This window comes from Homarus americanus, unplaced genomic scaffold (genome assembly GCF_018991925.1).
Source record: "Homarus americanus isolate GMGI-L3 unplaced genomic scaffold, GMGI_Hamer_2.0 scaffold29646, whole genome shotgun sequence".
NCBI lineage: Eukaryota > Metazoa > Arthropoda > Malacostraca > Decapoda > Nephropidae > Homarus > Homarus americanus.
The window spans coordinates 113,217-141,025 of NW_024756701.1; the positions used below are offsets into that span (position 1 = coordinate 113,217).

The window sequence follows — 27,809 nt, forward strand, 5'->3', positions numbered from 1 at the left end:
TAATTACTCTCTCGCATTCTGTGCTGAGCTCATACTGCGTGCAGCTTGTACCCTGAGCGAGTTTCATCTCATAATTGCTCAGTGCCCCTTTCTGTAACGAGCACACACACACACACACACACAGACATTGCACCTTGGAACACATCGAGGAGTAGTTCCACCCTCATATCCTAGTCTTCATTTTACAAGCTCGTACCGGAGGATGGTCTGGTGTTTCATCCTGTTGACTTTATGCTCCCTCATTCCCCTCCTACGCCTAAATTGCTACAAAATAATACTGTATACCTTTTAGGGTAAACGTAAAGTATTATGTGATAATTAAATTAATCTTTTATCCAGTTGTCTTTGTTGTGTTTGTCACTTAAAGTTACCTAAACCTCTGACTAGTGTTGAGGATGTTACTTAAAGCTACCTATCTCCATACCACGAGTCACATTGATCTATAAAGGATGTGTTACTTTCATTATAAAATATAGTCATGTTAAAAGACATTACAACACATGAACTGCATATAGGGAATTCTTATTATAGGAACCTCATTCTATACAACAGAATGAGCTTTGGATATAGCTATAACAAATTATATGGATGTGATTATTATACATAGAAGACTGGTATAATCCGAGATGATGAATATATTTTCTGGTAATTTGTAAAAGTCTTGAAATATAAATTTATTTAGTAGAAAGATCAGGATTTTATTTCATATTTACACAACCAAGATTTAATTATTTATTTATTTATCTTTGTTAGAATATTAATGGTCGGGAGCCGTGGTGATGCTTAATAGGAGTTGTCGACATTCACATTAATATTTTCTTTCATTCATAAATAGAATAATTCTCAACAACGGTACATATTAAATACCAAAGTGGTTAAAAAAATACTGGCTTACTCTGTGAAGGAATGTGTTTTTTTAAATGGTAATAAATGGCAAAAATATTCGATATGAAAATAGGAAATTCTTACGAAACAATTAATGTTTTGTGTTGACATGGAGGAATGCTAACCTAACATAACCTAACCTAATCTAACCGTATCTAACCTAGCCTAACCTAACATAACCTAACCGTATCTAACCTTGTCTTTATTGATATGATGAAATTTTAAGTGTGTTTTGTAAGTGTGATGAATTACTAAGTGCAAGTGTTTTATAAATGTGAATAGTGTCAAGTGTGAGTTGTTTATAAGGATGAGTGTCTCAGTGTAAGTGTGTCTCAGTGTATGTGTGTCTCAGTGTAAGTGTGTCTCAGTGTAAGCGTGTCTCAGTGTAAGTGTGTCTCATTGTAAAAGTGTAAACTGTGTTTCAGTGTAAAGTGTCAAGTGTGTCTCAGTATAAAGTGTCAAGTGCGTCTCAATGTAAAAGTGTGCCTCAGTGTCAAGTATGTCTCGGTGTCAAGTTGTGTCTCAGTGTCAAGTGTGTATCGGTGTTAAGTGTGTCTCAATGTCAAGTGTGTCTCAATGTCAAGTGTGTCTCAGTGTCAAGTGTGTATCGATGTTAAGTGTGTCTCAATGTCTCAAGTGTGTCTCAGTGTCAAGTGTGTCTCAGTGTCAAGTGTGTCTCAGTGTCAAGTGTGTCTCAGTGTCAAGTGTGTGTCTCAGTGTCAAGTGTGTATCGGTGTTAAGTGTGTCTCAATGTCAAGTGTGTCTCAAGTGTCAAGTGTGTATCGATGTTAAGTGTGTCTCAATGTCAAGTGTCTCAGTGTCAATTGTGTCTCAGTGTCATGTGTCTCAGTGTCAAGTGTGTCTCAGTGTCAAGTGTGTCTCAGTGTCAAGTGTGTCTCAATGTCAAGTGTCTCAGTGTCAAGTGTGTCTCAGTGTCAAAGGTGTGTCTCAGTGTAAGTGTGTCTCAGTGTATGTGTGTCTCAGTGTAAGTGTGTCTCAGTGTCAAGTGTGTCTCATTGTCAAGTGTGTCTCAGTATAAGGGTGTCATCTAGGCCACGGTCGCCGCCACTTCTGTCTTAATGTTTGTCTTAACTGTCCGCCCCCCGATGTGCTTGTCTCCCCTAGGAACAACTCCACCTGAGTCTCCCTCATAATAGGAAAAAAAATATAAACTTTTTCACTCCCAGGATGAACGCCATCTAAGTTACCTCTAATAGTATGGAAAAAATTATGAAACTTTCACTTCCCAGGAACAACACCGACCATATGACTGTCGTACTAGGAAAAATATTCAATGTAACTTCCTTCACCCCTAAGAAGATTGTTAGTTATCACCCTCATACTAGGAAAAAAAAATAGTCAAGCTGTTTTAATCCCAGGACGAACACCAACTAGGTTACTCTTGTACAAGGAAAAATATTTGAGGGTCTTTATGTTTGACTGTGCATGCTAATAGTGTGTGTGTGTTTGTGCATGTGTGTGACTGCGTTAATGCCTGTCTTTGTGAATGTTTGTTTGAATGTGTGAGTGACTGTGTTTGTGAATGACTATGTTCGTGAATGTGTGTTTGCGTGACTGTATTTACACATCATCAGTTTGTATAAGTGTTTTTGATTGCGTGCGCGTGTGTATCTTGTTGTGTTTGTTTATGCGTATGAATATGTACTTTAGTTTGAATGTGTTTGTATGTGTGTTTATACTGACACGAATTATTACCATATACATAAGTGATTGAGCACACAGGTAAATGTATACATGTGCGTGTGTGTGCGTGTGTGTGTGTGTGTGTGTGTGTGTGTGCGTGTGTGTGCAGAAGAGAACTGAGAAGGTGACTGCCTGTGTTGGTAAATATTTGTGTGTGTATTCTTGGTCTTGTTGTGGTTATGTAATATTTCGATCAATAGGAACGCTGCTAGAGGCGGTATTCATATCGGCCAGTGATAGAATTCAGATATGCAAGTCAATGCAGATATATTTTTTATAAAGAAACACAACAGGTCCTTCAGACATTAACCAATTCGAGATTATGCCTTTACACACACACACACACACACACACACACACATACACACACATACACACCGTTAGTCACCTCATACATAATCTTTTGTTACGAAAGAATTCTGGTAAAGTTTGACACTTCATATCTTGAATTACGACACTCAGGGGGTGACGTAAAAAACAAAAAAAACAAAAACTCGCGGGCATGTGTGATAAAGGTAACATTTATTGCAGGGGGGCGGAGGAGGGGGGCGGGAGAGGGGGAGGAGGGGCGGCGGGGGAGGGGGAGGAGGGGGGAGCGAGCGAGGGAGGGGGGAGGAGGAGGGGGGGCGAGTTGGGAGGAGGGGAGGTGAGGCAGCAATAAAGATAAATGATTTTAAAAACCACACACACACAGAGATTTACAGTCCCAGACGATAATAATGTGTGCTCCCTGATGCACATCTGTATTACTGTAATGTGAATATAATAGTTATATTCTGACAGCTTGTTTACGATATGTGGGTGAGTATGGTAATAAGACATACCATACCTGGGAATATTAATGGTTAATTAAAGGTAGAGTTTTTGAGATATATAAAATATTCGTATAATTGATCACCAAATATAATATTCTAATTGCCGTAAATTAAAGTGAATTCAATCGAACCTCGTGTCCGTGTACAAGAGCAACGACGAGAAAGGAAAAAAAAAATGTTTGTTATAAATTGCAAAGTTGACTTCAGACGTCATTGAGTACCAGAACAGAATGCACACAGGGGCGGTCAGTCATCCCCACACCACACCTGTACAATTCCACAGATTCTCTCCATGGGGACGCCCCCCCCTCATACTCGCTCTGCCCTCGCCCTCCCTCCTCTAACTCGCTCTGCCTCCTCCCTCATACTCGCTCTGCCTCATTCCCTCCTCCTCTCATACACCTCTGCCTCGCTCTCCTCCTCTCTAACCTGCCTGCCTCCTCCCTCCCCCCCCGCTCCGCTCCTGCCTCCTCCTCCTCATACCTGCCTCGCCCTGCCTCCTCCTCCTCACACTGCCTGCCCGCCTCCCTCCTCTCACGCTCTGCCTCGCCTCCCTCATACACACGCCTGCCTCGCTCTCCTCCCCTATACACGCTCTGCCTCGCCTCCCTCCTCCTCATACACGCTCTGCCCGCTCGCCCCCACAGTTCTCGGTATAGTTTTTGATATGTGTGCAGTTCACCCTTAAACGCTGGTGTTGTTCTCCCCGTGTTTGTTTTCCCTGTGTGAGTCAGCAGAGTCATACTACAACATTTTCTCTTTTAGTTTTACGTCCAACTTCACTCATAGTAAAGTTTCCCAACCTCTCTCTTATCTACTTTTTTTCTTTCAGGCTGTTTCCTATTTTGTTATGCTCCATAAGTGTGTGTGTGTGTGTGTGTGTGTGTGTGTGTGTGTGTGTGTGTGGGGAAGGGGGAGGAATGTTATATGTGTGAGAGTAAAATACAAACAAAACTTTTTACCGGCGGAGCATGGGAACACCAGACTCCATCAGCGGATTTAATATAATTTTATTTAATTCAATTTCAACAGGATTATTTTTGAGAGCTTGTTATTTATTTTTGTTTTGTCTGCCTTGTACGTGTTTATTTGTTTCATCAAGAACTGACTCAAACAGAGCAGAATGTACAATAAACTTAATTATTTGTTTATTTTTATCCAGTAAACCCTTCCTTCTACACTACCGTACTGATGACCCGCAACAAAAAACAATCACACGTCACTACCTGGTGCCATCATCATACACAACTTAAAACCACCATTAACGAGTTCCTCTGCCTCTCTATTATCTATCTTCATTTCTACTATAATCATTCACTCCATTATTCCATCTTCCTGTTCATCCCTCCCATCCACAGTTGAATTATAGACACCCATACACATATTTCATTCTCCATTCTCTCAATATGTTCATACTAACTTCATTAATCCCTTTTCCCTCCTTCCTGTTCCACCTTTCCTCACCCCATACTTCTTCCTATGTCCATTCTTTTGTAGTCTATTTAGTTCATATGTTCTCTCATTCTACTACATATCTGCCACTTTAATGTTATTCTCCTCTTGTTATTCTGTGCTTTTGTTTCTCGTTTGTGTGGTAATGTCGATGATTCTTTTATATGTGTTTTACGTTAGGTTCTTTGGCTATTCTCTTTTCATTTGTTATTCTGTGTTTTTGTTTTGTCGGTCTGATTATTCTTACTGATTCATCCACTCACTGATACATCATCCTCTACATCATCCACACACTGATACATCATCCACTCACTGATACATCATCCACACACTGATCATCATCCACTCACTGATACATCATCCCACACATCCACACACTAATATATCCACCACTTCACCATTCAATCTCCATATACAAAACTACATTCACGTCACAATATCTCTCTTCTCTACATTAATTACATATCCATTCATACATGCAAATATATACTCAACATTTACTCACATCAAAATAATATTCCACTGTTCCTCCCTGAGTCTCTAGCTAAACCATGTCAGTTTAGCTTGTTATTTCATTTACAACACAGAGAAATTATTACATTATCTTCAATATTTTTTCCTTTAGTGTGAATGAAATTATAATCTTCCCTTACCTGTGTTTCCTCTAATTATAAGTATTGGTGTTTTTAATTAACGTAAGAAAAAAATATAATATGATTTAACGTTGTATGAGTGAACTTGATATTTGTATAAGGAAAAATAATTAAGGTAATATTTGTAGATATATTCAAAGGTGTAAAAAGAAATGGGATCTAGGTAATATAATCTGACGTGTTGGCTAAGTTAGTGGTAAGACTGAGTGATGGGAATATTTATGAGTGAGGAGTTATAGGTGGAATTATCCCCTGGTGTGACGGGGAGTTGATACTGTGACAGGAAGACTCGGTAGGGGACAGCAGACAGCCAGACAGACAGACAAACAGACAAACAGACAGATCCGACAGACTCAGCAGGTAGACTGAGAGACAGATCCGACAGACTCAGCAGGTAGACTGACAGACAGATCCGACAGACTCCTTGGGAAGACTGACAGACAGATCCACACAGACTCACTAGGTAGAACTTGAGAGACAGATCAACAGACTCAGCAGGAAGACTGACTGAGAGACAGATCAGACAGACTCAAGCAGGTAGACTGACAGACAGATCCGACAGACTCCTTGGGTGACTGAGAGCAGATCAGACAGCAAAAAGGACCAGAAATAGACCAAGGAACTCACGTCAACAGAGAGACATCACTGATACAGCCACTCACTGATACAGTCACTCAGATACATCCACTCACTGATGCAGCCACTCACTAATGCAGCCCTCACTGATCAGCCACTCACTGATACAGCCACTCCTGATGCCACTCACTGATACAGCCACCACTCACTGATACAGCCACTCACTGATACAGCCACTCACTGATACAGCCACTCACTGATACGGCCACTCACTGATACAGTCACTCACTGATACATCCACTCACTGATACATCCACTCACTGATGCAGCCACTCACTGATGCAGCTACTCACTGATACAGCCACTCACTGATACAGCCACTCACTGATACAGCCACTCACTGATACAGCCACTCACTGATACAGCCACTCACTGATACAGCCACTTACTGATACAGCCACTCACTGATACAGCCACTCACTGATACGGCCACTCACTGATACAGCCACTCACTGATACAGCCACTCACTGATACAGTCACTCACTGATACAGTCACTCACTGATATATAATCCATAGGTATATTAAACTCAGCAACTCAGCCAATTAATAGACTGATCATGAAGTAAAAGATTCTTAAAAGATTAGGAAATAAGAATCAAATCTCTTGTCACTAAACACAGTCATGGGACACAATACTTACTAGTGAACTAATAAGGATTTTGCTTTATGGGGTCTTGGATTATTATACTCGTTAACCTGTCAGTATCACTAAACTAAGTATTATTTCACTGAGAATACTTCTGGAGTAGTACTAGACTATCTCCCTTATTATACTATCTCCCTTAGTAAACTATCTTCCTCAATACACTACCTCCCTTAGTCTAATTAACCAAACAATATCACTTAACAACGAGACATGTAAAACTCTGTAAATGGAAACCCTGGAATCGAATTGTCTTTACCTTGAACCTACAAGACACTCGTTGTGGGAGTTCTTGTCTGTCTGTCTGTCTGTCATGTAATATTAACGTTGTATTATGCATTATCGAACCTTTTTTCTTTTGTATACATTTACTGAACTTCTTTACGTCTTGAGTAACATCAGATTTACATACCGTACTTAATGAACCCACAGAGGAGCGGCCTTACCTTATTGCAATACACACAGTAGTAAACCGTTTGTTGTTGTCAAGTTACAGTACTGATAAGCTGGCGGAAACTCTTCTGTAATTTTACCCCTTGTCCAATTACAGTTCAAAGCCTTAGAATGAAATTTACCTGCCTGAGGTTAATTGGATGAAATACCTGTATTTTCATGACCTGCTGGGGAGGGAAATCCTATTACTATTTTCTAATATAATTTAATTAGAAGGGAAGTAAAATGTTTGGGGATTGAATCTGTTTTAACACTATTGATAAAAACAATAGATAAATCTGTTGATTTTAAATCTGTTGTTGTCTTTATCAATGTAGTAAATGGGTATAGCAGATAATCCTTCCACGACATAACAGGCAACCAGATAAAATAATCGACTAAATATAAAATAATGTGGAAATCATATTGAAATAGAACACCATAAAGTAGAATTAAAACAAATATAAATAGTTTAAAACTCAAAGACTTTATTAGTATGGTTATTGATATGTATCGTTGGCATTCATGTTTAAGATTTATTAATAAATAATTTTTAAACATTATGAAAATATAAACATCTTTCACGTCTTTCAAAATTGTTCCAAGTTGTTGTCGAGTGTTGAAAACTATTCTCGTGAACAGCGTTTAATGACACTCGCTACTGAAGCAGCTAATTATACTAAACATCAACAACAACCAACTTAAGCATAAAACGAAAAGTTGAGCCAAAAATCCCTGATGCAGCAAGAAGGCATTAACGTCAGCCTTAAGAGTTTGCAAGGAACCGCCATCAAGGCATTCCAGAATTGCCTCGTTACCTGATGAAAGCATCTGGAACACTGGCGAGGTACAGTGTCTAAATACTCGTAGTTCAAGGCCAAGAAAGCAGTTCATGACTGTCTAAAGAAACTGTTCTCTCCAGGAAGAAACGAAATCTGTGTAGTTCTGTCCCATTTTGATGCGAATATATTGCCCACTGAAGATGGCGTTGGTAAAAGGTTATCCTAATGGAAGAACAATGAATGGTAAAATATTTTATACACAATGAATATTTCACCTCAGGGGGATAATGTCATGAACGGCCGAGATACCGAAAGTCATACTCAATCAGTCAAGTTACCATCTTTGAGTCTGAGAGTTGACGACTGTGGCCTCTCCAATCCAACCATTCTCGGGCTGTCTTTACAAATCCTCCCAAATGTTATATCTTCCCAGGAACAATAACTTTTAATTTCATTTATCCATCCTAGTCTCAGCCTTTCTCTCGCTTTCCTATCCTAAATGTTACGCATTAATATCGGACGAGCTACGAGTTTCCATCTTGGGAAAAGAAAACAAGTTTTTTATTTTCCGGATAATCAGCTAAATTTCTCTACATATCTTCGTTTTTGTGTCTCATTGTAAAATTTGTCCAGCTATATGACTCTGAGTAGCTGAACCAAGCAAGTAAACAACAAGTAAACAGTGTAGACATAATCTTTTCCTCTACTAAGCTACAGGACCACCCAAGGACCCCGAGTCTCTGTTTACTCAAGAAGTAACCAATTTACTTTCTTTCAACACGGTCGAGTTACTGGTATTAATATTATATTGTTTACGGGGGAATTTTAGCTTAAAACAGAAGAAGAAAAAAAGAAACCACATTTTACCTTAGGAGATTAATGTTGTTTTTGCCTTTATGCTTATAATAGGATTCACAATTTTATAGAAATATTGAGTATTTAAAGACATGTAAATTGTCATCAAACTAGAAATTTTTATATTGATGTTTCTTTTGACGAATTAATCCCTGATATGTTTAGTATATGTGTGTGGCATCTTCTCTATAATGCCATCACACTCAGGCAACTGTCAACATTAAGAGGTTTTTTCTGTGATACTAGATGTAAGAGTTGTGTACAGTACTTCCTTCAGTAGCGTGTTATAGGATACTGCCAACACTGAAGGAAATTATTAATGGAGAGTAAAGATAAATAAATAATTATTAGTAAATCTTGTAATGTAAATGTTTAATAATAAATAATAAAAATCATGAACTTCTGAATGCAAATTAGTGTTGGGTAAGCAAGGTTTTAAGAGCTTAAGGTTATCTCTGTTTAATCAGATTAACTAAGAATATTTTTCTACCTGTTAATGTTAAGTAAAGGTGAATTTAAGGCGCCAACTGTTTACATAATGTGTATGTGTGTGAGAGTGTGGGTGTGTGAGTGAGTGTGGGTGTGTGTGTGTGTTTTATTTCTAGTGACTGGTGCATATAATAACCTCGTCATTAGATCACAGTAATACATTATAAACAAATCATAAAGACTTGCATGTGTTGGAGTATGTCTGTCTGTCTGTCTGTTGGTTCTTCCATGACAGCCTTTAGTTATGTATCATTCCCACCTTACCTAAAGCTCTTGATGTATTTTATTTTAGTTGTTTTTTGGTGCATTGAGAAGTCTGATTAAAAATATCCGAGATTAGTTTCTTTTAAGCATACCATGTTGGTCTGAAGCTGAATATGTCCACAGATAGGAAGGGTTCAGGTCACATACAGCTCCCTTCCAGCTCACACTCAGAACTTTATCAGCCAAGTGGTGTACTTTAGCACTGAGGAAAGACAAGAGGAACATCCGTGCTTGTGTTGTTACCTTCCTAGCCACTCTCATGTCGCTGTAGACTTTAGTTCTGCTTTAAGTCCGTCGAAGTGTCTTGTTGAAGCACCCAACTGGCTTCACACTTGTGCTTGGAGACGTATTACACTTTTTTTTTAGGCTTTCCAGCTGAGTCTGTGGTCAAGTGTGGAACTGGACAGAGCTCTGGTAGAATGCTATTTGCAGTTACATTCAGTTGACCATTTATAAGACGAAGCTGTTGATCCCCTTTACTACCAGAACCAGTGGGCAAAAAAGTTAAATAGGAATAGTATTATATTTTTTCCTGTCGTTGATGAGTAAAATAAAGTCGATCCCATAGACCTAATAGAGTGTGGATGTAACATACTGTATATATATAGTTAGTCTTTCTTACATAGTAGACGACAGCGTGGCCGATACAACACTCATATTCTCACTTCCTTATCTATATAAAGTTAGGTACTACATAAACAACACGATCGACTGTAGGTGCTCTAAGTACAACCCAGAGGTACTTAGCACAGGTGAACGTTCATATCCCACTCGACCACCGCTTACTTAGTAAAAATAGGAATATCGATTTCCTTTATTTTTTACTTTGGCTGGAAAACTAATAAGGACTCCCACAACATGAACGGGCTAATCTTAGACCCCAAGTTGTGGCTCATCAAAAACTTTTAAGAAACCCTAATTACGCCCCTGAACCAGCCCCCACTCCTGGCCTGAAATACCCGGCTAAAGACACAGAACTAGTTAGCTAAAGATCTCGGTTAAGCCTGACCCAACACTCAGGGTAATACCGGACATAACCTTGAACTTAGTATTCCTCTATGCTAGGTTAGGTTAGGTTAGGTTAGGTTAGATAATAAAAACATCACAATAAAACATAAAATATTAGACACAAGTTTCCCTCATCAGAAACGCTGGACAAAACCCCGTGGACTGGGATAATCCTCCACGTCTCGTTCATGTCACGATCTTGTTCAGGGTCACGCAGCTCGACTATAACTGTCCCTTAAAGGTCAAAGTTTTCTCATGTATTTTGGCAGTGTTGGAACTTTTCTGTCCTCATAACTTAAGAATATTTCTATTAAAACATTAGATACACCACCTAATGTTTCTCTCAGTTCTGTCCACTAAAACTTTAAGTAGCTTATACTTAATGAAAATACGCGGTGTTATTTTTAAACTGAATAATAGAGTTTAGTGTGTCGCTCTAAACGGCAAACAATATTTTATCTAAGGCCCCCAGGGATATTAATACACTGTTATCATTAAGTAAAAACAAACAAAATATATTTATATATTCCTGTTTAAATGTTGAGTTATTATTCCCCGCAATGAGTTTCCAAGGTATGGTAGTGTGTATGTCTGTATCATCTGACTCTATCTTAGTAATCTCTTGGCTGAGCTGTTATGAAATATCACCTGCGTCAGGATCATCACCACAACACCAACCTAACATGATCTCACCCTGACCTACATGTTTGTTTTTTTGCACTTTACTTTGTTTTGCCTTAAGCTAAGTTTTACCTTTATAAACTTTTGCTTTTTACTCATTTTACCTGATCAAGTTTTACGTTTTAGTTTATTTTACTTAAATAAACTTTGCATGTATATCTCCGTTAGTCAATTTATGTGTTTAGTTCATTTTAGGTAGTCAGGTTAGGGAGTCAATGAATGGAGCAGGGTCATCTAACAACAAACAAATTACATTATTTTTTATGAAAGGCTGACGAGTTGTCTTATATTACATTTGATCATCCAGGCCTATGAGTCAGAGCCTAGTAGATTAGTAGTACCTGGAGAATCCTTGATCAAAGATGGGATTCCCTGATCAAAGATATGAACACCCTGAACAAAGATGGAACACCCTGATCAAAGATGGGACATCCTGATCAAATAGGTGTCACCTTGATCAATTATAAGGCACCCTGATGAAATATAGGATACCATAATTAGATATAAGACACCTTGATCAAAGATGGGACTCCCTGATCAAAGTTGGGGCATAATGACCAAAACTGAGACAACCTGATCAAATATTGGGCATCTGAATACAAGAGTTTCGGGAACAATGGCCCCCAATTTAACCAGAGATGATCTACTGTTAGCTAAGTACCTTTAGTTCTGCACGTTTATGTAGTCAGGACTAAGCCCACCTTTCCTGACTGACTTTCTGAATATGTTTTTCCCCCCCGAGTCATGTTTTGCCAGTTCACGAAGTACTGCCAGACGTTTGTTGAAATCCCAGATGGTACAGGCAGTCTTGTTGAGTTGCTTCAGTATATATGTCACCTAAACTAGTCATCGTTGAAAGATCTTACCAATAATTAAGTTTCTGTTGGATGGATCACAGAAACACCAAGTTATTAACGTATAAACTTTCCTTCATTTCCTCTCTGGTGTACATCAGTGTCTCTTATTTCTCCTCAACACAGTAAAGTTCTACACAAATATCCCTTAATTAAGCTTTTAGTGACATCAGTGTCTTCATATGTTATCTACACACGGACAATATTCATAAAGGTGGCCCGGGCCGCTCCTGTAGTGGCCCGGGCCACTCTTGTAGTGGCCCGGCCGCTGATGTAGTGGCCCGGGCCGCTGATGTAGTGATATCTTGGCTAATTTGGCCCTATTAATTTGTGTCCCTTAACTCCTCGTACCCCCCTACAACCCCCTTACCCCCCCTCCCCTACAACCCCCTTACCCCCCCTCCCCCTACCCCTCCCCTGTGCCTTGAGACGGGCAATGCGTATTGACTCTCCCGCCCCAGTGCAATTACTTAATGAATCAAATTGTTTCGTACCCCCCTCCGCCCCACCTCTGCTCCCTCCCCCTCTCTCAGTATCATAAATATTGGCTCTAATTATTGAGCCTTGCTGTGATATTACGGGAGTTTATATAACCCTTTATATATATTAGAAAATAACAGCATGACATTACAGCTGAGGTTCCACTATGATAACATAAATAACGTGAAATATTATACGATACAAAATGAGCAAAAACAATGACGAAATCGCCTTAAATTCGTCATATTAGAGAGAGAGAGAGAGAGAGAGAGAGAGAGAGAGAGAGAGAGAGAGAGAGCTATTCTTTTTATTTATTTATTTACTTTTGGAGATACTGAGTTTATCATGTCGAGGATTAATATTAGACACCTACTCAAAATACCCCCACCCCCACCCGCAAAAAATCCAGAAATTTTAATCTTTTTCAGGAAATCCGCTTGATCGTTTTGTGTCCCCCCGCCCGTGTAGTCAATGTGGGCTTCATTTTTTTCCAACATAAATTATGGTAAATCCTCATTAACAATTCAATGCAACGGGATGAATTGTACTATCTGGCAGCCAGCAACGGGGATTAGGTCTATTCTCTTTTTTTTTTCAGTCATTTGTATTGGACATTGTTATATGTTTTAAGTTTTGATGTTACTACTAGGTAGGTGATATGTGTGTGTGTGTCTGTGTGTGTGTGTGTGTGTGTGTGTGTGTGTGTGTGTGGGTGTGTGTGTGTGTGTATTAGTAACTTTTCTATTTTAACCAAGTAGTCTGTCTCCTTGCATATTCAGACTCATTTTGGGAGAGTATACAGGGCCTTTTACTCACACACTCACACACACACACACACACACACACTCCCCGGGTGTGTAATATCACGTTGCAGCTGACGCAGTGTTTTGCTTCGTAATATCGCTCCACATTATGGGAGTAAGTGGTAGTTACATACATTTCTTATATACGTAAAAGATCCCAGCATAAAGCAAGACACTGTGTAGGTAATTTCCCGTAACTTAATATCCTTGAAGATTATGTTACAGTTTTGTGAGGGATGAGGGTGAGTGATGTTACATATGTGTTGTGTAACTTAAGGGAAAATTGTTTACTGTATGTAGATTGTATTTAGTTTGGGAGTTTTGGTTGGGGTGATGGTGGGGTGATGGTGGGGTGATGGTGGGGTGATGGTGGGGTGATGGGGATGGGGGCGGTCTAGCGTTTAGTGTTTATTATGATAATTATAAATGAATCAGATAAAATCATTTGGTTAATATCAGATAATGTTTTGAGTGATAATATCTGGATTCATTATAATAATCGAAAGTCTATATCACAGCGCCGTGTACTAGAGTCGCCTGACGGTAGAGACAATGTGTTTTAAAATCATAACTACAAATCAGTGAACTATTGGTGTTCTCGGTCTCGCCTCTCTGACTATCGAAAACCTATACTGTCCATGGAGCAATTTAATGATCCATTTGTTTAACGAATAATCCATTCAGGAGGGGAATAGAGACTCTCATCAATAATGCCCTGAGAGCCTACTACATATTAGTCTGATGAGACGCACACCCCTGCAGGTAAACTCGGTGGAAGGTTCGGCAAGAAGTCTGCCATTCTTATACCTGGCGAAGTTATGAGACGTTCACATGCACGTACCCACATCACACACGACACACGCAACATTGCCTTATATATACATATATATATATACTCTCTCATATATATATATATATATACGTGTGTGTGTGTGTGTGTACTGTACTGCAACGGAAAGTTTAATTTTTTCTTCAGCTCTTTCATGTACTATCAACACATTTTGAAAAGTTCAAGCAGAATTTACTATTTATTTTTTCTTTGGAGTTTACAAGGAAAAATTAGTGTTTATCCCGCGTACACTTTGTACTACCGTGTAAATAAGTTAATATATAATGCATGAATGTGTACATGGATAGATTAGTTTGCACTTCATAAAGTTATCAGGGAAATCAAGTTAATATTGAGAGATGGGTCTGAGAGAGGCACATTAGCGGACCCAGGTAGCAACATAAAGACAATAAGAGAACAGCGGGGCTCCAGCACGCACCAGCCCCACCTCCAAATCTCATCATAATCATATAAAGACTTTTGGAGCTGGTGACGAGGCGCACGACACGAAATTTTATCCTCCAATTTAGATTTTTTTTCATACGGCTCTCGTCTGTATCATACTACTGTGATCTGCTGACGGTGTGCATGATGACAGGCTTTTGTTTTGTCTTCTTTCATCAGTTTCACCGGATGATAACACCTGAAGGTTATCATCCACGCGCTGAACACAACCATGAAGGTAAATTAATAGCTCAAAGTCGAGAGTAAAAAAAAAATTGTTTTTTCTGTCCCATCAACCTATCATCCCTTCCTCACTCCCTCCTCCCCTTCCCCCATCCCTTCAGGTCCTTCCCCCAATCTCTCTCTCTCTCTCTCTCTCTCAATGATGATCGTTCCCAAGGTAAAAACAACTTCACCTTTCACCATCTCGTCAACAGATCATTATCCTTGTTTACAGTGTATAGCGTGTGTGTGTAGTCTGCACTCATCATCAACTCTTGGCCTGAAAAAAAAGACTATTGTCGTATTTTTGTACTGTACTGTAATTATTCTTCTCTGCTGTATTCTTAAACTTAATATTCTTCGTTTGTTATTATTGTTTTTTTTTAGAGAGAGGGGTTTGATATTTGAATCGATTGCATTGTATTTTTTTTATTATATGTTTTTAGTTTTATCTTCTCCCAAATTTACAAGTTTGGTTTATTTGTTTCTCAGTATTCACATCACTTCGTACCATTTTTTTTATTTTTTATTTGATGCTCATTGTATTAGAATATTTATCGTGGTGTTATTATTGTATGATGACACATGTGTGTGTGTGTATATATGTGTGTGTGTGTGTGTGTGTTCATTTATGTTTACTTGTTCATATTTGTGTGTTCATTTTCTTCATTATTCGTCTCCTTGAGTGGTAAATTATGCGAGTGATAAGATTTTCTCGAATTTGTATTTATCTTGTGAGTGTTCATCAGTGTTCAGGAATATACAGGTAAATGTATTTATTTTCAATGTTTTTTTTTTTAAGAATTTCCCTTCATAAGTTTTCCTCGTGTCTCTTTTAATATTCATCTTTCATATTTTTTTCCTATTGATTCTTATCACTCGACTTCAAAACAATACCAGAATTAAGAAGCATGATCAGATAGTTTGTACGAGAAAAAAAATACACAATGACTGAGTTAAAGAAATACAAAAAAGTAAAAAAATAAATAAAAATCTCGTTTTTTTTTTCGATTTTCTTTTAGTTTTTATGATTTTTTTATTTTTTTGATTTTTAGCTTTATTTTTTATTGTTTGCTCCTTTTTAGTATTGTATGCTTGATTGTTTTCACTCTTCATATTATTAATTTATCTGACATATTTTATTGTTATTTTTTCTATTCATTCAGTTTGTTTAGAACTTTTATTCGCTTTTATTTTATTTTACTTTATATCTAAATCATTGTTTATTGATTTTTTGTTTATTCTTACGTGTAAAACATTTGCATATATTATCGTTAAATTATATTCCACATTAACTTTCCACATACTGATTCTTTACGTAATAATTCATCAAAAACACAAAATTCAAGACACAGATACAACATTTCTCTTGAGTTTCATACAAAATTTTCTCTCCACTTCGTATATTTTTCCTAAGGTACATTCCCACTAAACTGATCATTACAGATGAACCAAAACTCACCCCTTAAAAAAAAATAAAATCACAAATCCAGCCATAGTGAGGAAGCAGGAGAGAAGAGATCAATACTCACCATGGTGGAGGGTCAACAGGAGCAGGAGCAGGAGGAGGAGGAGAAGGGGACGGCCTGGGGGGCGGTGGTGGGTGTGCATGACGACGAAGGAGGAGGCGGCGGTGGTGGTGGTAGTACAAGAGGAGGTTGTTGAGGGCCTGACTCGGGCGCTCACACAACCATTACTGACGGTACCCTGTTTAAAACCAACCAGGTCCTTGATACAGTATTCTTACCACCTGCGTCCACAGTCTCGAGTCCTCAATCTTCCTTACTTTTTTTTTCTCATGGGGATAAATAGACAAAAAAAAAACAAATTATATTGTTCACGTCACTAACACTTAGGAGTGACGCTGATGTTGTCACTGGGAGCTAATGGATAGGTATAGGCGCTGGTTAGCCTTTATGGTGATCACGGCTAGGCACTGTTACTGGCACTAAGGGATGGGAGTGTTTTTTTTATTATTGATCTAAATTAATGGCACTAGTCTCGTCTCTTGTGCTTACGGATATGTACTGTTTACCGGGTTTTTTTCTCACTGCGCTAACGGCTAGATACTGTTCATTGTTCTTGTCACTGCGCTAACAGATAAACACTGTTCATTGTTCTTGTCACTGCGCTAACAGATAGTCACTGTTCACTGTTCTTTTCAGTGTTACTAAAGGGATAGGCACTGTTTTCGCCGCTAAAGGATGGCACTGTTTTCGCCGCTAAAGGATGGCACTGTTCTTGTCACTAAGAGCCGACAGATCATATGTTTACAGACTTGTCATGAATTTTCCCCAACACCTCACTTTCCTGTCACTGTATGTTGTGGCCTTTCATTTAACTGTAAAAAGAAAAGAAAAAAGAATTACAATGGCCGAGTGTCTTTTTAATACAATTCACAAACAGTTATAATCTGTTTTACCTCGTTTTTTCCCAAGTAAAAAAAAAAAATCACAAAACTATCCCATCCAGTCGTTTATATATTTCTATTATGTTTGTTAAGATATATATGCAGGTATATGTAATGGGTAGAGGATTCAAGTCAATGTGTTCACTCCACTAAGACAAGCAAACACACACGTACACTCTGCGTCAACACTTCACATCGCGCATAACGCAGTCAAGAGCTGGCTGATGGAGGTCACACCGAGTTGAGGGACGTACTAGCCATACTGAAAGCTGGACAAATCGAGTCCATTTTAAGTGAACCTGTGTAGGAGAATCACAATAAGTATTTGTTTTGTTTTTCCACTAACATAGACATATCACTTCATCCCCGACCCCCTCCATATAATAAGGATAATATTATTTATCCCTCGTTGTAATTATCCTTATTTAAATCACCTACTGTTTAATTGACAATACGAGTAAACCCACCCCTATCCTATGGCCTGTAAAGAAACTCCGCTAATTTGGCGTACTGCACACAAGACTTAATGGTATATAATTAAGCTTTGGTTCGGACATGTGATAAGTCAATTAGGGGAGAATAATCTTCTTGGAAGTCGAGCATGAAGTCTAGTGGCTAAAGAATGTAGTGGGGAAAGTGAAGAGAGAAAAAACGAAACAACAGGGGGAATGGGAGGAGAGAGGAGGAACCTAGAGTAGTCGAGCATTGTGAGGGATAGAGGGAGAAGCCAGACGTGAGAGGCGATAGGTAGAGAGAGAGAGAGAGATGGTAAGGGAACGACAAATGAATGTAAAAAACTAAACATCTGAAAGAGGGAGTAAAATATCCAGGATAAAGAACAAGGGAAGGAAGGAAGGAAGGAAGGAAAGATAGAGATAATTATAAAAGCAAAGGGGAAAGCAACGAGGAAGAGAGGAATGCAAGCAAGCAATAACACTACCGAGGAGCAGAGAAGGAAAAGTAATTTAGATAAGATAGAAGAAAGAAAAACCTGGAGAAATAAGAGAAACAGAGAAGAACGTAGATAATTTTAGCATAGAAGAATAGATAAACAGCACGGAGGGAGAGAAGTACACAAGCAATAAATAAATAAAAAGTTAATAAACAAAGAGTTATAAGGAACAAAAGCATGCAAAATAAAAGGAGAGGAGAGTAAACAAAACAGGGAGGAGGGAACAAGCAGAAGGCAAGCACTAGAAGGAGGGAACAAGCAGAAGGCAAGCACTAGTAGGAGGTAATAGCCGTCAAGTACCACGAGGAAGCAGGCAGGCAGGCAGGAGTGTATGAATGTGACAGGTGGGAAGGTAGCAAGCAAACAAGCACAGGGTACTGAGGAAGATGGGAAATAATAGCCGAAGGGAAATTAGAAATAAGTAAAGTAAGCAGGAAGGAAATCAGAAGCAGTCGATCAGGTAAGGAAATCAGAAACCGCATGAGCAGGCAAGCAGGAAATCAGAAACCACTCAGCAGGTAAGCAGAAAAAAATTAAAACTAGTCGAGTAGGTAGAAAACTAAAACAAATACAATCAGATAGGTAAGTAGGGTATCAGAATTATTTTTAAGCAGACAAGCAGGAAACCACTGAAGCAGATAAGCAGACAGATTGAGATCGACACACACAGACCGAACCACACGGGGTAGGTCAGGTAGGCAATTGATTAAGCAATCGGGGCAGTAGTTGGAATCATTGACTATTATGCAGAGAAAAACAACAACAGATAATAATAGAGAGAAGAGAAATGGGTGGCAGGGAGGGTGGGTGGATGGGTGGTAGGGAGGTATGGGTAGGGGTGGCAGGGAGGGTGTGGGATGGGTGGTGGAGGTGGAGGGTGGGTGGATGGTGGGGAGGTGGGTAGGGAGGGGTGGGTGGATGGGTGTGGGAGGTATGGGTGGTGGGAGGGTGTGTGGATGGGTGGTAGGGAGGTATGGGTGGCAGGGAGGGTGGGTGGATGGGTGGTAGGAGGTATGGGTGGCAGGGAGGGTGTGGATGGTGGTAAAGGAGGTATGGGTGGCAGGGAGGGTGGATGGATGGGTGGTAGGGAGGTATGGGTGGTAGGGAGGGTGGGTGGATGGGTGGTAGGGAGGTAGAGGTAGGCAGGGGAAGAATTGAAATGAAACACACACACACACACACACGGAGAAAATCAACATGACATACAGGGGGGGGGGGAAATTCTTCAAGATGGTAAGTTGGGATAAAATCAAGATGAAGGCAGGGAAAGATAGTGTCAGGCGGGGAAAAAATGACACGTAAGTTGGGGACCAAAATAGTCTGGCAGGGAGAAAATCAAGAGTCGGGGTTTGGGAGGAAAGATGGTAAATATGGAGAAGATGAAGGAAAGGACAAGGAAGAAATATTTGGGTAGGTAGAAAGGCAAGAGACCGGGAAGGGAGTGTATCAATGACCAGACAGGGAGAGAAAAAGGTGATGATACGCAGGGAAATAATGAAAACAACACTAAGGGAGGAGATTAAATGGTTGACAGGGAGGAAATCCAGTTACCACACAGGGAGACGTTCATAAGGTACGCAAGGCGGAAATTTCAGGTAAAAACTAGGAAGGAATCCCAACACACAGACAGACAGGAAGGAAGACAATTAATTAAGATGTGATACAGGGAGGGAAGGAGAACACCACCAAGAAGCCAGCAGACAAGGGGAGGAACTAAGGAACTACACAGGGAAGGAGGGAGGGAGGGAGAGAGTCGGGCAGGGAGGCTGATGGTGTTGTGATGTCCTTCTACGTTTTAATAAACTATGTGCCTTAACCCCTTCACTACAGGACGACACTTTAATGTTTTATTGGTCTAACACTGGACGATTTTATTCAGTACACACAAGGGTTTACGTGCGCCCTATGGATTAGTTTACACGCTAGTCACCAGCAACTACACATTAACAGAATACATTACTCTGGTAACTGCAGGGAGGGAGAGAGGCTCAGCCAGGAAGGGAGAAAGTGTGGCAGGGAGGAGGGTGAGAGGGTGAGAGGGTGAGAGCAAGGGAGTACAACGCATATGATGTGTATCGTCCACTAGCCTGGCTCGCATCTTAACGCGACCGTGAAACTGAATGAAATGTTAACCGAGAAAAATCTGGTGAAGTTTGTGATCAACGGCGTTGTTGTCCCTGAGTACAGCGGCTGATGTACTGTACACTGTTCCCGGGCTGTTATTGTACCCACATACACAACACAAACACATATATATATATATATATATATATATATATATATATATATATATATATATATATATATATATATATATATGTGTGTGTGTGTGTGTGTGGAAGATGCTTTCAAGTTCCTTTGGTTGACACAAAGTTTCTATAGTTCACTCTACACTCTCCGAAACTTAACGTATATTTCATGTCCTGCACAATGACAAATATAAAACTATTCTTCGGCAATATATCATACATTACGCCTAATACAGTATACTGTATATATATATATATATATATATATATATATATATATATATATATATATATATATATACACACGTAGGCTGTATGTGTACATAATGTATATATAATAATTGAGGTAATTATCTGTCATATATTCATACTAAACACAGTTTCTTCACACCGATCATCCCAACACTATACACAGTTCACACGGCAGCTCTCCTGAGGTACAACACAACACCATCAGTCCCCGGGGCCACAAGGTGTTCTATCTGAGTGTTGGCGCCACAGTTGAGGTATACAGTATGGCTCAGGTACAGGGCGGCGCGAGGCTGTGCTACTGTGGCTGTGTGTGGCCGACTGACTCCCGTCTGCTGCCTCACCCCCCACCACCGCCGCCGCCCCGCTCACCTCCTCCTGCTGCGCCTGCGTCATCCACCACCATCACCGTCCCCGGATAACACACACCACCTCCTACAGTCCGTCGCTGACCTCGAGCCGTGTAGGCGCAGGGGCCAGGACCTGCTATACAGTCCTACGAGTAACGTCTTCCCACACAGCTGCCTCACCTACATCTTCACTACTACTTTACATCCTCGTCTCTACTTCACCGTCAAACCCATCACGTCACTACTTCATCACGTCACTACTTCATCACGTCACTACTTCATCACGTCACTACTTCATCACGTCACTACTTCATTACGTCACTACTTCATTACGTCACTACTTCATTACGTCACTACTTCATCACGTCACTACTTCATCACGTCACTACTTCATCACGTCACTACTTCATCACGTCACTACTTCATCACGTCACTACTTCATCACGTCACTACTTCACCACGTCACTACTTCATTACGTCACTACTTCATTACGTCGCTACTTCATCACGTCACTACTTCATCACGTCACTACTTCATCACGTCACTACTTCATCACGTCACCACTGCATTATGTCACTACTTCATCACGCCACTACTTCACCCTGCCACTACTTCATCACGTCACGACTTTATCACGTCACTACTTCATCACGTCACGACTTTATCACGTCACTACTTCATCGCGTCACGACTTTATCACGTCACTACTTCATCACGTCACCACTGCATTATGCCACTACTTCATCACGCCACTACTTCATCACACGTCACGACTTTATCACGTCACTACTTCATCACGCCACTATTTCATCACGCCACTATTTCATCACGTCACTAATTCATCACACGTCACTATCTCACCACCACACCATCTCACCATCACCACCACCTTTCGTCCCTCACTACAGCAGTACAACACCATACTACCTTCTCACCACTCTACCACATCACCTCACCACCACACAACCTCACCATATACCAACCACACCACCTCACCACACACCAACCACACCACCACATTACCTCACCACACCACCACATTACCTCACCACACCACCACATTATCTACACAACTCGCGTCGTCATCACCATGGGAACTCAAAATTCAATATATGGCCCACGAATATTTTTGAGCGTCGACTATGACAAAATTTTGTATTTTTTTATGATCACAAATATTTTATTTATTATTCGTTTCTATTAAATAATTTGACCATAATCAAATTCAGGAAAAAATATATATAGGAATTTTTTTTTATACATTTTTGCGACTGATTTGTTTCAGTTGCATTAATTTATTTACATATTAATTAATTTATAAATGTTTTCATATTATTATTAATGTGATTTCGTTATTGTTATTGATGTAGTTATTGTTATTATAAATTGACTTTAAAAACAGTTCATAAATTACCAGTCGCAACCCATAGTTACGTAGTTGTACTGTACAGTAGTTTTCGTTCGTAACGGGAGAGTGGCCATTTTTGTCTCCCCTCTTCTCCCTCCTTCCTTCTCTCCCTCCCTCCTTCCCTCTGTCCTTCCGTCCGTCCGTCTGTCCCTCCCCCCCTCCCTCCCTCCTCCCCCCCCACTCCTTCCCTCCATTAATCCCTTCCTCCCTCCTCATACTGTCACCACCACCTTCAGAATCATCCCTAGGGAGTAAAACCATTAAGTTCAGAACAACAACAAAAAACAATAGACGGAGAAACTTTATTCATTTGTTTTTTTCTGCTAACAATAACAATGTCATCTGGGGCAGAGTTTTGTTTGTTTTGTAGGTCGACGATTACCACACTCTCCCACAGGACTTGAATGGTTAACTTGTGCCTAATATGGGCCAGGGTGTAGCTTTGTATGACTATGGATGACTTACGTGATTTATCTTAGTTTTATACGTTATTGTCGATAGTTTAATCCTTTTGTTGGCGATGGAACACTTTTAGGATGTGTGTGTGTGTGTGTGTGTGTTTAAGCTGTAAGGTTGGATTATTTTCAACTTTTTTGGATGACGTGTAACCAATAACATAGAAGAACGTGAACAGGCTCTCTCACTGGTTATGGCCCTCATTCCCTCCCCCTCCCCTTCTCCTTCTCCTTCCCCTCACTTCTCCCTCACCCCCTTCCCACCTCCCATCCCCCTCTCATGTGACTTTGCAGTGATAACCGGAAGTAATTATGTTTGTGTAACTCTTCATCAACATTGTATCACACAGGTATACACAGATGTGGTTACTTGCATGAGTGTGCTGTCCGCTGGGAACTATTTAGTAAATTAGAAAATAAGCGGCGACAAACCCGTGACAGGAATGTTCTCAGTTATTTCCACAAACAAAGTGTTGGTGATATTCACAGCCTCCAGCAGACGGGACTCGGCTACATATTGACTCTAGTACAGTTATACAAAAGGTAGCCAAGGAACACACCGTAAAGGGATCAGTACTTCAGCTCACCGTTCTCAGTAGCCAGTCAGGGTCAGGAGCTCGTCTGAACATTTTCCAGCGATTTTGTGTTTTGTTGCTGCAGTGACGAATGTTCAGGAGTCGCGTCAGTTTTTATGATACTCCAACTACCCGAAGGCAGTACTACGCTTTATAACATTATGAAACAAACGGTTTAAATTGATGAAATACACCAGAAGGGAAAAAAAATGTTTGTTTTCAAAATACTGACTCGAGTACAATCCTGTAAATTTAACCCATCATGGACATATCCGATGGGAATCCAGACTGTTCCGGCCGTCCTGAGGGTCGATTAACACAGTTTGTACCATACTGTGGTCTCTGTGTACAATTTTTGGTCTATGGAAAGTAGCGAGTGTTTCATGGGTAGGTGGTTCAATCCCGGGCACTCCTAGTTCACCCAGCTGTTACAACTTGGGTAAGTGAATCGGTCCCTAATGGGTAGTCATGCCTTTCATAGAGAGTACAATCACATAATAGGTGAACCTGACCAGTAGGTTCTGATGGAAGGCTAAAATGACGACTTTTTCCGTCCATTAAGCAGTACTTTTTGTATTCAGATTAAGTTTATTGTAGATTAGATCTATGACAGGGTGGCGCTGCCTTGAGCGACGACCAACTTGGTAGTAATTTCACAGCCGTCAAGAACACATCTCTTGCAGGAACACAGGACTAACTCCATATTATGTTTCCGTCACATCTCCTGCATCATTAACTAGTCTTCCTGGGATGTTGTCGGTGATCTGCTAAGTCTAGAGTCTGAATGAATGGCAGATTTTGTTCTTGGTATCTCGCTCTATGACTGCCCACACGGTCAGGTATTTCCAACACTGGATTATTGCTGTTTGAGGTAAGTTTTCCTTATAGCGAGTCACTTTGTCTACAAGGGCATATCTATACACCTAACCTAACCTAACCTATCCTAACCTAATAGATTAGCATTAAAATCATCTAGTATCATCACTACAACCAAGGAATGAAAACCTCTACTTTCGATGGGTTCTGTTGAATACATTCCATTCCTGTGTCGTCTAAAGCATTCGTGAGAGTGTTAAGGATTAGCATTGAAAGCCTCCTTGTGTGTACAGTGCATTTAACAACTAGACATGAAGCGTTTAGGGAAATGTAATTAAGAGTGTACAGCCCAGCAGCAGCTTTTGTTAGTCTCTTCTGTTGAATTATAACACATCGTAGCCATTCTCTACAGCAGCTTCACAGTTTCAACACTTTCCATCAACCAATCAAGTTACTGTATATTTCAGTGTAATAATTTGTAGATGAGAGCTACAGAAAAACCCCGGTTGATTCAATATTAAAGCATCCAGAAAGTCAAATTGATGTCTTCTGCGTAAATCGTGGGTCGAGATTCAGTTATATTCCGTGTCTGATCTTGGATGTCCAACCCAGGGCTGCTCACAACGAGGGACCGGCCATAAATCGTTGAGGAAAGAGGTTAGTTATGTGATTCGTTGGACCATTCACTCCAACTGTGATGAGGCTCAGGTTCCCACTATGAACTTCATCATTTCACCAGGGTGCACGAGTCCCTCTGAGGCCTCGGCAAAATCTAGCACAGGTTTACTAGCAGGAAGACCTTGACCTAGAGGAAGAGACGGTGTTGGATTTGGTCGTTTCCTCGCTTGTGTTTCTCAGTATTCGTCTTAATGGTGAGGAAGGTTGTGTATTGTGTGCGTGTTAGTACAAGGGTCTTGCTCATACATGCAGATGATCTTAATGTGATGCAGAAATTAGATGTGTGTTGTGTATTATTACGGTAATGATGGTGCTTGGTAGATAGGAAGTATGTGTACCAGAGATATACTGTTTGGTTAGTTATGTCACTAACTTCTTCATCATTACCACCATCATTACCAACACCATCATCATCATCATCATCATCATCACCACCACCCGCTGTTGCTACATCCTTCTAGTCCTAGCCTCCTCCATCACTACCTCCTACACCACCATCTCCTAAACCACCGCCACCACCACCACCACCATCTCCTCCACCACCAACATCTCACCCAGCACCACCACGTTCTCCTCCACCTCCACCAGCTGCTGTTTTTACCCGTGTCTCACTATTTAACATTATACCGTAATATACATAACACGGCCTTCAAGCCTCTGGTCCATTACATCAAGGACACCACATAAGACTTATCATCATTGCCTTAAACACCATCTCTCGCCAAGGAACGTCAACAACACACTGCAAGAAGAGAAAGCTGACACAGTATCGTTCTCAGACAAGGAATATATATATAGAAGATGACGGGGGTTCACTGGCCGGGCGAATTCCACTCTGGGCTGCTTCTGACGCGCAGTAATGGATTTCCAAAGATCATTGAGGGCCTTACAGTGTGAGTCGCTCCTACTGATGGCTGCCAATATTAAACAGTTGTAATAGATATTGTCACTCCCTCGTAGCTTCTTCTTCACTATTGATTCTTCCTTATCGATCACACGTTTGATTTAATGAGGTTTATTTCATCTTTGTTTATCTTATTTTCACTCTTATTAAATGGTTGTTGTTGTTGTATGGTGATTATGCTCACTTTCTGTAGCAAATTATACGGTGAGTGTATGTATGAACCTCGTGTGAGTATTGTCGTCTCATTGGACACACACACACACACACACACACACACACTTAACTTATAGTCAAGTCATGAAAGGCTGAACTTTCTCAGCCCAAAAGACTTAATTGTTACGTCTCAGTCCCTTAGGAATTATTCATCATGTGTTACTCTTACCAGCAGCGAGTTTATTTTTCTCTTCATGCTGAGGATGTGAACAATGGCTGCACCTAGAAGTGAGTGGGTCACCCCTGGGCCCGGCGAGTGTGGTACAACACTATCTTGTCCCGGTACTTAGGATTAGATGCTACACAGGGACGGAATAGGGATGGGGTTCTACAGTATAATTAAATCAACCGAGTGTTTAAATCATGTAGTGAGTGTTTCGTGATCCCTGTGTTTATCATATAACATTAACAATAACTAAATGAATAGCTCTTGTTTATCTTTTATACACATGGAAATTAAATATATATTTTTAGTGTGTTTTGATACTCTTTGATTATGAAATTAATCTTTGGTCTTTTTTTCTAATCAAAATTTCAGTATAGGTACTCCTGAATGTGCTGCTTAAGGATCTGTTAACCAAAATTTGATATCTTGATTATAACTTGTTCAAATGGCTTTTAGAAAATGTTCAAATGATTTTTAGAATATTTTAATTACTTTTGCAATGCTAATTACTCGCCACTTATGGGTTTTCGAGGTCATTTCTTGGTGCTTGTGTATTATTCTGGATGTACTTAAATAGTTAGGCACATTAAATTTAGCCAAAAAATCCTTTAAGACTAGACTTTGTTGTCATTTTCATTAAATGGATTTTTATTCAAAATTTCAGTATAAGTACTCTGAATATTAACAGCAGGAGCTAACCAAAATTTGATATCTTGATTATAACTTGTTTCCGTAAGCTTTTAAAATGTTCAATGATTTTAGAATATTTTAGTACTGCAATGCTAATTACTCGCCACTTATGGAGTTTTTTTTTTTTTTCGGGTCATTTCTTGTGCTTGTGTATTATTCTGGATGTGCTTAAATAGTTAGGCACATTAAATTTTAGTTCAGAGAAAAAGTATTTTTGTAAAAAATCGCTAAGGCCCAGACTTACAATTTTGTCATTTCATTTAAAAATGGATTTTATTCATTCAGTATAAGGTACTCCTGAATGTAGGATCTGTTAGCAAACTTGATATCTTGATTTAACTTGTTTAAATAAGCTTTTAAATAATTCAAATGATTTTTGGAATATTTTAATTAACTGCAATACCGATACTCGCCATATAGGTTTTTCAGGGTCATTTCTTGGTGCTTGTGTATTATTCTGAATGTACTTAAATAGTTGAAGCACATTAAATTTTAGTTCGAAGAAAAAGTATTTTGGCCAAAATCCTTTAAAACTTTAGACTTACAATTTTTCGTCATTCGGCTTAAAAATGGATTTTTGTTCAAATTCAGTATACGTGCTCCTGATGTTAACATGTAGGATCTGTTAACCAAGAATTTGATATCTTGAATTCTAACACAATTTCAAGTAAACTTTAGAAAATGTTAAATGATTTTAGAATATTTTAATTACGCTTTTGCAATGCTAATTACTCGCCATATGGGTTTTTCAGGTCATTTC

The 27,809-nt window shown here is 39.7% G+C and overlaps 1 long non-coding RNA gene across 1 annotated transcript; it reads right to left on the bottom strand.

Moving 5' to 3' along the window:
- Positions 1–16,748: 16,748 nt before the first annotated feature.
- Positions 16,749–21,101, bottom strand: LOC121856891. The gene is made up of 2 exons (XR_006087069.1): positions 20,936–21,101; positions 16,749–17,642 (listed from the first exon to the last, which is right to left on the bottom strand). It is a non-coding gene; the product is annotated as an uncharacterized LOC121856891 (long non-coding RNA).
- Between the last annotated feature and the right edge of the window lie 6,708 nt (positions 21,102–27,809).